The sequence below is a fragment of the Amyelois transitella genome, chromosome 12 (genome assembly GCF_032362555.1).
Source record: "Amyelois transitella isolate CPQ chromosome 12, ilAmyTran1.1, whole genome shotgun sequence".
In the NCBI taxonomy this organism is placed as follows: domain Eukaryota; kingdom Metazoa; phylum Arthropoda; class Insecta; order Lepidoptera; family Pyralidae; genus Amyelois; species Amyelois transitella.
Window position 1 is genome coordinate 10,295,675 of NC_083515.1, and position 10,443 is coordinate 10,306,117.

Here is a 10,443-nt window from a genome sequence, read left to right on the forward strand (position 1 = left end):
TAGTTGTATTTTGTGGGTGGGGTGTCACTGCGAGCGGTCTACTGAATCTATCATTATCGCGTTACAAACATACATACATACTTACATACAATCACGCCCTTCCCGGAGGTTTAGGCAGAGACTACATCTTTCCACTAGCCACGATCTCTGCATATTTCCTTCGCTTCATTCGCATTCATAGCTCTCTTCATGCAAGCTCGCCAACCTGACCCTTTGCCAAGACGTCATTAATTTGATTAATACACCTTTCCCTCCACACTCTCCTTGTATATGAGCTTAGTCAACCTGCTTTCATTCATCCTCTCCACATGACTGAACCATCTCAACATACCCTTTTCTATTCCTGTAACTTCATCTTCTTTCACATCACAACATTCCCTTATCACGCTGTTCCTAATCCTGTCACTCAGTTTTATAAATAAATATAATAATATTATTTTAATAAATATAGTATTTGAAATTGCACAGTTAGTCACAACCGCATGCATACTTTTGCAGTTTGTGTTGTGCCGGCTGCAAACGTGACGTATTTTGTGGGTGCGGTGTCACTGCGAGCGGTCAAGTGAATCTATCATTATCGCGTTACAAATACATATACCTGTATGTACCGCAAGGCATGTAAACGTGGTTTTATGTATTTATGTATGTACCACAGAATAATCAGATAAAGAGGACATTGGTTGATTCACTGACATTCAGCACACAGCTCAAACCGCTAAGTTTATATTTAAAATTTGGCATAAAGTTAAGTCTCTTTTGTGGTCTAGATGGGTACAAAAACAAGTTGATCCGAATTGCCGATTTTTAACTTTCACGCGTACAGAAACATGGGTGAACTGTAGAATTTATGTGCTATCGCCATAATAATTATAATAATTTTAACTTTATTTTCATTTACTATGGTAATATTTTTAGAGCTTGTAACGTCGTGCCGCCGTGTTCGCCTGTAAGCCCCTCTTCAACGCCCGGGGACCCTTTAGGTATGCGCGCGCGGCCCAGAACTTCGCCTTTGGTCTACTTTAACGCTAACCTCAGGCTTGCTGGATCTCATGTCTACAGTTAGCTAAATAGTGGATTTAGATCCACGCCCTCTTAAAAATTGTTGAACAGTAACTAGTCCTCATAATGTTTGCCGTTATTGTGTTAATTTTAAAATTATTCCTCATCACATTTACCTAAACTTCACATGCTATTGATCTTGCTTTGTAAAAAGAAACACAATATAATAACAAAACAAACACATTGAGACCCCACCCTAATTCCTCAGCCTCTGCATTGGTCAACCCACATCGCATTCATGAAATATTTACGTATCGCATGACAATTATAATGTGCTGAATGTTCTGTGGTTGCCGCCATACTACACCAGGTAAATTGATCGCACCACAAATGTTTGTGTTAACTTAAAACAATGCACGATTTTTTTGGAAAACCCTTTTGTTTTTGTCAGACTTTTCCAGGACTTTAAAATTCATTAAATCATTTATATAGACACGTCTTTATCCTTTTCTGGGTAGACAGAGCCAACAGTCTTGAAGAGACTATCGGTCAGGCCACGTTCAGTTTTTTGGTTTGATGATAGAATTGAGATTCAAATAGTGACAGGTTGCTAGCCCATCGCCTAAAACAAAAATTCCAAGTTTATAAACCTATCTCTTAGTCGCCCCTTAGGAAATCGATGGGAAATTAAATTAATTGGTCCTATTCTTTTTATATTGGTGCCGGGAATCACACTGCAAACCTTAAAATGACATAAAAAATTAAATTTTAGGCGAACGAAGGCGCAGGCAACAGCTGAAACATACATACATCATGTACACGTACGTATGTACGTTGCCGTATGGTTCCCGGCACCAATAGAAAAATGAATAGGACCACTCCATCTCTTTCCCATGGATGTAGTAAAAGGCGACTAAGGGGTAGGCTTATAAACTTGGGATTCTTCTTTTAGGCGATGGGCTAGCAACCTGTCACTGTTTAAATCTCAATTGTATCTTAAAGCCAAACAGCTGAACGTGGCCTATAAGTCTTTAGAAGACTGTAGGCTCTGTCTACCCCGCAAGGGATATAGACGTGATTATATGTATGTATGTATCGTATCCTGTTCTTTACCCCCCGAAAACTCAATGTTTCTCCAAGCGATGGGTATCAAAAGTGCAGCTATCTTTATTTATGCCTCGTCAGTATCGCAGACTTCAGTTAGTTTCTCTGTGTAGTTTTCAGTTGCATTTTGTAGTCAGAGCTTGTCTACACTAGGGTGACTATGACAACAAAAAGACGGCGGACATCAAAAAGTGAAACATCGAATCGGTAAGGTGCCAGTTTAAAATGCGTGATGCGCAGGTGCACAGGTTCGAATCCCACCTAAGCCATGTACCAATGACGATTTTTAAAGTTATTAATATAGGTTTGAATACTAACCGATGCTCTTACGGTGAGGGAAAACATCGTGACAACCCCTGCACATTCAAGCAACTGGATGTGGAACCAAGATCTATCCAATACGGGTTAAGTTTATCTGCAAAGGTTGCGGATGTCAGGGAGTCGCTTCGTGTAAAATCCTGACCCACCCAATTGAGGATCCATGGTCAAAGGCTTACCCCGGGCTCCTCTCCAGAGTGGTGAGGATGCAACCGGGACTAAAGCCAGGAGGAAGAAGGAGACAATGACAGGTTGTTAGCCTATCGCTTTAAGAAGAATCCCGACTTCATAAGCATTACTTAATTGATTTTTACAATCTGCCTACGTACCTAGTATTTTTTTTAAATATATCTATCCTTTTGACGGCCTCTGTGGCGCAGCGGTAGTACGCTTGTCTGTGACACCGGAGGTCCCGTGTTCGAATCCCGGCCAGGGTACGATGAGAAACGAACTTTCTCTGATTGGCCTGGGTCTTGGATGTTTATCTATTTAAGTATTTATTATAATATATAGTATCGTTGAGTTAGTATCTCGTAACACAAGTCTCGAACTTACTTCGAGGTTAACTCAATCTGTGTACTTAATTTGTCCCGTAAATATTCATTTTTTTATTTGTGCCGTGTGGTTCCCGGCACCAATACAAAAACGAATGGGACCACTCCATCTCTTTCCCATGGATGTAGTAAAAGGCGACTAAGGGATAGGCTTACATACTTGGGATTATTTTTTAGGCGACGGGCTGGCAACCTGTCACTATTTGAATCTCAATTCTATCTTAAAGCCAAATAGCTGAAGGTGGCCTATCAGTCTTTACAAGACTGTTGGCTCTCTACCCCGCAAGGGATATAGACGTGATTATATGTATGTATGTATGTTATTTATCCTCACTATAACAAACTGGTGGTCACCATAGCATGCAATTTTAGTACGTTATCGCGGTTCATTTAAAAATCAAAACAGTTTGGCAACTGTTGGACCATGGTAGCATCGTGCCACTGCGGATATTGGATGCGTCATGAGAATTCCAATAAGGACTCGAAATTATACTGAGAAAATACGTACTTTTACACACATACATACATATGGTCACGTCTATATCCCTTGCGGGTCGACAGAGCCAACAGTCTTGAAAAGACCGAATGGCCACGTTCAGCTGTTTGGCTTAATGATAGACATTGAGATTCGAATAGTGACAGGTTGCTTGCCCATCGCCTAAAAAAGAATACCAAGTTTGTAAGCGTATCCCTTAGTCGCCTTTACGTTTACGTACTTTTACATATTTTTTTTGGTAGTATGTCTGCTTAGTATGTTTTATATGTATATCATATGGCTCACTCTTTGGTTGAGGTCCCTAACCATCTTCAAAAAAAGGTGGTTGCCGGTTTGACCTGTATGTGTGTAGGTATGCTTTTATGTATTATGTTTATTCGCGATTTTTTCTTATGTCGCTGAACCAATTTTGATGCAGTTTTCAGGAAATGTTTTAGAAATTTAACCGACTTCAAAAAAGAAGGATATCGATTGGAAGCTGTTCTCTTTTTACAAAAGTTTTTAACTGAAGGATAGGAAAATCAGGCAATTAATTAGTTAAATACACTGGGCTGAAAGTAGGTTATCTTTGTTTTTTAACATGCCTACAAACAGCACGTCTTCATTTCGTACAAGATAGACAGAGCCAATAGTTTCGAAAAGACTCAACACATTCAGCTGAAAGGCTAATAGATCGTTTATTTCAATTCAGATGTTGCTATTTTACTTATTTTTTTACCAATTCATATACACAAAGAATGTATAGGAATGATAAACACAAGAAACAGTAAAGCCTATCGCCGACCCAAAAAAAGAGTTCATTTATTTATGATTCCGAAGATATACATTGATGACCCCTTCTAACTCACTGACTGAGCGATGTGGAGGCTTACAAGACCCAGCATATTGATGGTAAGAAGTACATAAAGGCGGAAGTATATTGCAAGTAATTGGCTCGTAAGTTATGTCAGCCGAGCACAAAATATTGCCACTACAAGCATTGGACTGTGAGAGATGTGCGCAGAAATAAAACTTTATAGAAACGGGTGCGAATATATCTTTGACAAAAAAAAAGGAAAAATTTATTTTGTTCATTTCCAAATCTTTACTTGGTTGATGAAGTTAAAGTACATACAATCATACATACATACATATCATCACGTCTATATCCCTTGCGGGGTAGACAGAGTCACTATTTGAAACTCAATTCTATCACTAAGGCAAAAAGCTGAGCGTGGCCTATCAGTCTTTTCAAGACTGGTGGTTCTATCTACCACTGTAGACGTGATCATATGTATGTTATGTAAAAGATAAGGAGGACCATTTGAGTACGTGCGTTTACTTCATCCGTCACTAAAAGCTGATTGTTTTCAGAAAATTTTCCACTCACGCCATCTTTTGGCCTAATACTTAAAGGGAGAACCATTTTTTTAATTAAACCAATGAAGTGTCACTTGCATTTGAATAAAATTGAGAATGTATGATAAGAAGATACCCTGAGTTATGTTGACTACAAATGAGGAGACTCTGGTGTTTCTAAGATACAAGCGTCTGCTTAGTTCAGACATCAGTATCTCATAATCTTAACTATGTTATGTACTTACTGCTTAAGATTTGAGAGAAAATGAAATGTTTGATTTGATTTAATTTGAGAATGACTAGAGATTTAAATAAAATAAAATAATAACAAACGCCATAAACGGTATCAGAAAGCTCCGTCGAAGAAGAAATACCTACTTACTTGTCTATTTTATCCTCACAACTACTAAATCCGAAGGGTTTTTCTGTGGACAATATTGTTTTATTGAAAGCGTGGATGTCTTGGTCTAGATCAACAGCGTAAATAAACTACATAAGTTTAATTTAGCACGTTTACATCAGATACAATTTGCCATCGTGCTTGCCACACCACGAATCACTTATTTCGAAGTCAATTCTATGGCAATATGGGTTATATTATCAATTAAATGTTTAAGGCCATATCTAACCATTCTTATAGCTATGCAATAAGTAGACAAGCTGCTTGTAGAAGGCTTATGTTAGCAACGAAGCGAGAGAACAAACATTGACTCCCAGACCTTTTACGATGTAGCTAATAATTACACTTCGCTGCCAGATATATGTTATATTCTGAGGAAGGTTTATCATGTCGAGAGAATGAATGAAAGCAGGTTGACTAAGCAAATATACAAAGGAAGTGTGAATGGTAGTGTTGGAGTGGGAAGGCCTAGACGAACGTACCTTGATCAAATCGGAGACGTTCTAGCAAAAGGTCAGGTCAAGAGTACCCGAAACCGACGAGCTTGCATGAAGAGAGTTATAAATGTGGATGAAGCGAAAGAAGTGTGCAGGGACCGTGGCAAGTGGAAAAATGTGATTTCTGCCTATCGCTTCGGGAAAGAGGCGTGATTTATATATGTATGTGTGTAGGTTTATAATCTATAATTTATCAGTGCGAAGCCAAAGCGGATAGCTAGTATGTTATTAGTTACTCCAGTATTTTACAATCATCGTTACATACATACTCAAAATACTTGAATTAATTCAGATTTATACCATAATTACATAGTGGTTCGCGTTGGCAAATGATTTTACATTTGTTTTTTAGATTCTATGTAATTTACCATGAAAACCTCCTCTTTCTGAGCGTGAGAGCAAAAAATACATCACAGATCACAGATCTATGAAAAATATTATCCCCAATATCCCGGTCATAATACCATGGATGTTTCATCACTATTTGGTCACAGAATATTGAATGCCGTAAAAAGTCCACACGCACCATATTTCAGACCAAAAAGCCGTGAAAAAGTTAAAAGGATCGACAGATCCAATGAGTGAACGATATTTTCTAATATGGTTTACAAGTCATTAGCTGAAGCGGATAAGTGCCAATTTTGTTTTTTAATTTTTTATCTTTATTCTGACAATAGTCCCAATTACAATCTCACCTCTCTTGAGGGGAGATGTTAATCCTGGATTGCGTAATTAAGGTTTTTACACCGAGTGATTCAACAATCTTTGCAGTGGAACCTAACATCACCTGGTTCATTGTTACATTACACAACCAGTTGCTTGAATGTGCAGGTTTCCACAGGACGTTTGGTCTCGTCGTAAGAGCATAGATTAGAAATGGAACTAATAGACATCGACTATGTACTAATAATATTTTTTTTTTCAATTCGAGGTAAGATTTAAAATCACATTTTGATTAGGCTAATTCATTCATTATTTGACCAGCGGTGCTTTATTTGTTTATTTTAACACTTCTGTTCTCATTTAAAAACTAGCTATTACATCTAAGGTCGCTTTTCGCGTAACCTGTGGAAACTACAATTATCCTGATCTTTTATAGACCTTACTACTTAATTATTTGGTATCCTATTTCTGTGACAATTTTATAAAGCAATATTTTTTTTATCTCTTCCTCTCTTTTCCCCCAACATCGTTCTATCTAAAAAACACAAGTCGCTTCAGCTTATGGCTTACGCCACTTCTTCCCGTGCAGATCGTAAAAGTCAACAAATGGAAGACTAATAAACTTGCGACTCTTGATTTAGGCGAAGGGCTAGCAACCTGTCACTGTCTTAATCTCACTTCCGTCATTTAGCCATTCAGCAGAATATAGCCTTCCAGTCTTTTCGAGACTACTGCCTGTCTACCCAGTAAGAGATAGAGCTGATATATGATTGTAAGAAAACCGATAAATCGCTTCAGCTTATGCCTCACGCCACAAACACATGCCATCGATCACGACGTCTCTCGTTACATTCAGCGGGAGTTTCTTCCGTTGTCATATAGATGCGTGAAATAAGCCGAGAAAAATATGGCTCAGTAATTTATGCCACTTTGTTCTGAATATGACATATTGGACTGGAAGTGTCTCTTGGATAAGAGATGACGTAAACAAAATGGCTGACCTTGTTTTAGTTATGGATTTAGACAGTATTTTGAAGTTAATACATCTTACTGGTCTGTTAGTGTAGAAAGTAGTGGGTGGGGTGCCTAATTTTATGCGCAAAAGAAGAACCACTTCCACAAGTAAAAACCAAGATAAGGTTGTCGCCTGCCGTGTGGTTCCCGGCACCAATACAAAAAAGAATAGGACCACTCCATCTCTTTCTCATTGATGTCGTAAAAGGCGACTAAGGGTTAGGCTTACACACTTGGGATTCTTTTTTAAGGCGATGGGTTGATAAATGCAAATAGTGACAGGTTGCTACCCTGTCACTATTTGCATCCCAATTCTATCATTAAGCCAAATAGCTGAAAGTGGCCATTCAGTCTTTTCAAGACTGTTAGCTCTGTCTAGTATTCATCTTACGGCGAGGGAAAACATCGTGAGGAAACTTGCACATTCAGGCAACTGGATGTGTAACCATGGATCCAATACGGGTTAGGTTCCCCTGCAAAGGTTGCGGAGGTCAGACGGGAGTCGCTTCGTGTAAAACCCTGGCTCACCCAACCAGGATCCATGGTCAAAGGCGTAAGAACCTTGTGACTCATTATACCCCGTAAAAAGCACTGAACATGTGTGTGATTTTATCAAAAATTCCAAGACAAACAAGTTTCATGACAATATTTCCAAAACCATTGTACTAGTATCCATAGCAAGAAAGCAGTTTTTCATCATTGCCTCTTTTTTTCAGCAGGCTATTAAGTCTATTATTAAGGTCTCCATTTTCTATTATTAGTCTTTTAGATTTACAAGCTATCTAAGTTAAACTTCTGTATTTTTGTTTTAAACAAATTAAACGGCGGAACAAACTACACTGCAGCATTTTCATCGGACGTCAATTTACAAATATACTTAGATCTCTTAAATTTAAATCGCGGACGTATGCACATTACGCAATAAGGGGTAAATACCAAATCTTTTAATTTAACTTATTTTTGGTCAAGAAAGCCTGCTCAAGAGTTCTCTAAACTGAAAGAAAATTAAGTATGCAGGGATCGTACCGAGTAGAAAAACCTGTATGTCTGTCTTTATCTAACTCTCCAGTTAAAAAAGCTCATATTTACATGTTTTGACCAAAACTGCAATAAATACGAGACTTGAAAAAAATAGTCTTCATTTATTTTTAACGCGTTTTGCGACATATGTTTAAACATTTTAAAAACTTAAATTCTTTGAAATTCTTAATCTGCATACGATTCTAAAAAATGTATGTAAATCCAAGTAGCTGAAACAATGTAACATTATCTAGATTAAACTTAAAGCATTTATCTCTAAATGGAATGTTTCCCCAGGGATAACACTGGGATTGGTTCGTTCAAACACCCAATTGAACATAATGAAACGAAATGCACAAAAAGTCTCCATCACATTACCCAATTTAAGGGCCGATTTAGACACCCAAAGCGAGTATTGCACTTGGCTAAATTAAAAATTCCATAATGTTTGATAAACTAATGATAATGATTGGGATAAGTCCGCCATCTATACTAATATTATAAAGCTGAAGAGTTTGTTTGTTTGAATGCGCTAATCGCAGGAACTGCTGGTCCGAATTGAAAAATTATTTTTGCGTTGAATAGATCATTTATTGAGAAAGGCTTAAGGCTATATAACATCACGCTGCAACTATAAAGAGCAAAGAAATAATGGAAAATGTGAAAAAAACGGGGAAAATAATTCACCATTGAGGGCTTCAATGATGCCCAATATATCTATTCCACGCGGACGAAGTCGTGGGAACAGCTAGTCTAGAATAAGGAAATTTGTGTGTCTAATTTCCTTATTTTCTGTGTTGCTGAGATCTGTTGCCTGTTCCTGAGATTAGCGCGTTCAAACAAACAAACTCTTCAGCTTTATAATATTATTATAGACTAGCTACCCCCGCGACTCCGTCCGCGCGGATGTCGGTCTTCGCGTGGATGGTTTATTTCTCCATATTGAGTAACTCTGACAATTACATCTTATAAATATCTATTGGACCCAATTACGGCTAGGCCTATAATAATGAAGGAGATCCCTCTATTGAGCTACTGCAGTTGAGTTCGCGTTCTGTAGTAAGTAGTCCGGTCAATTTAGACCAAAAAATAAGAATGAAGCTACATTAATTCCCATCAAGCTGAAAATTAGTATAATTGTTTAAAACGCAATCAAAAGCATTATTTCAAAATTCCTCAGGATTCCGGTTTAAGGAAAATGGGTTTTTCACGATTTTCTTCAAAACGGTAAGTTTTATCGGAAAATTGCCTCAGACATAGATTGTAGATCATAAAGTTATCATCTATAAAAAGGAATCAATAATTTTTTTCAATAAAGCTACCGTTTCTGAGATATAACGATGCAAAAAGTTGCAAGCGTCATAATAGGCATAAGCACGTCTCGTATATACCTACTCTGTGTAGCAGTAATATAAGTAAAAATATTGTTCTGCCGGTTAAATTGAATTCCAAATTTAAAATATACATAAGTATAATGGAACCCAGTCCCTTCATTTATACTATAGTGAAACTTTGAGACAACATCTGGCTGCTCTGAATGCTCAACACATGAAATACTGTTAGTCTTTAATAATAGTAGTCCTTGCGGGGACACCACGGCCTCTCATGCCCTAGGAGTGCCGGCCGTTTAGGGCGCCATGCTGCCCTAAATAATATAATCCTCCGTGCTCTTGCCACCATCCATGTTCCAGCCGTTCTAGAACCAAACGGTCTGGCTCGGGATGATGCCAAGAGACCGGATGGTATGACTTTGGTACCCTGGTGATTTGGGCGGCCTTTGGTGTGGGATGCTGCTTGTGTCGACACACTTGCGCCGTCTCATCTTCAGGTTACTAAATCTAAGGCCGGTTCTGCTTCAAATGAGGCAAAAAACCTCAAAAGGCGCAAATATGTAGGTATCGGTAATACCTATACTTTTGAACCTTTTGGGGTAGAAACTCTGGGACCGGGGGGCCTATCTGCCCATCAACTTTTCCGACAATTGTCGAAAAAGCTGATTGAGGTATCTCTTGACCGGGGGGCTGGAAATTATCTGGCTCA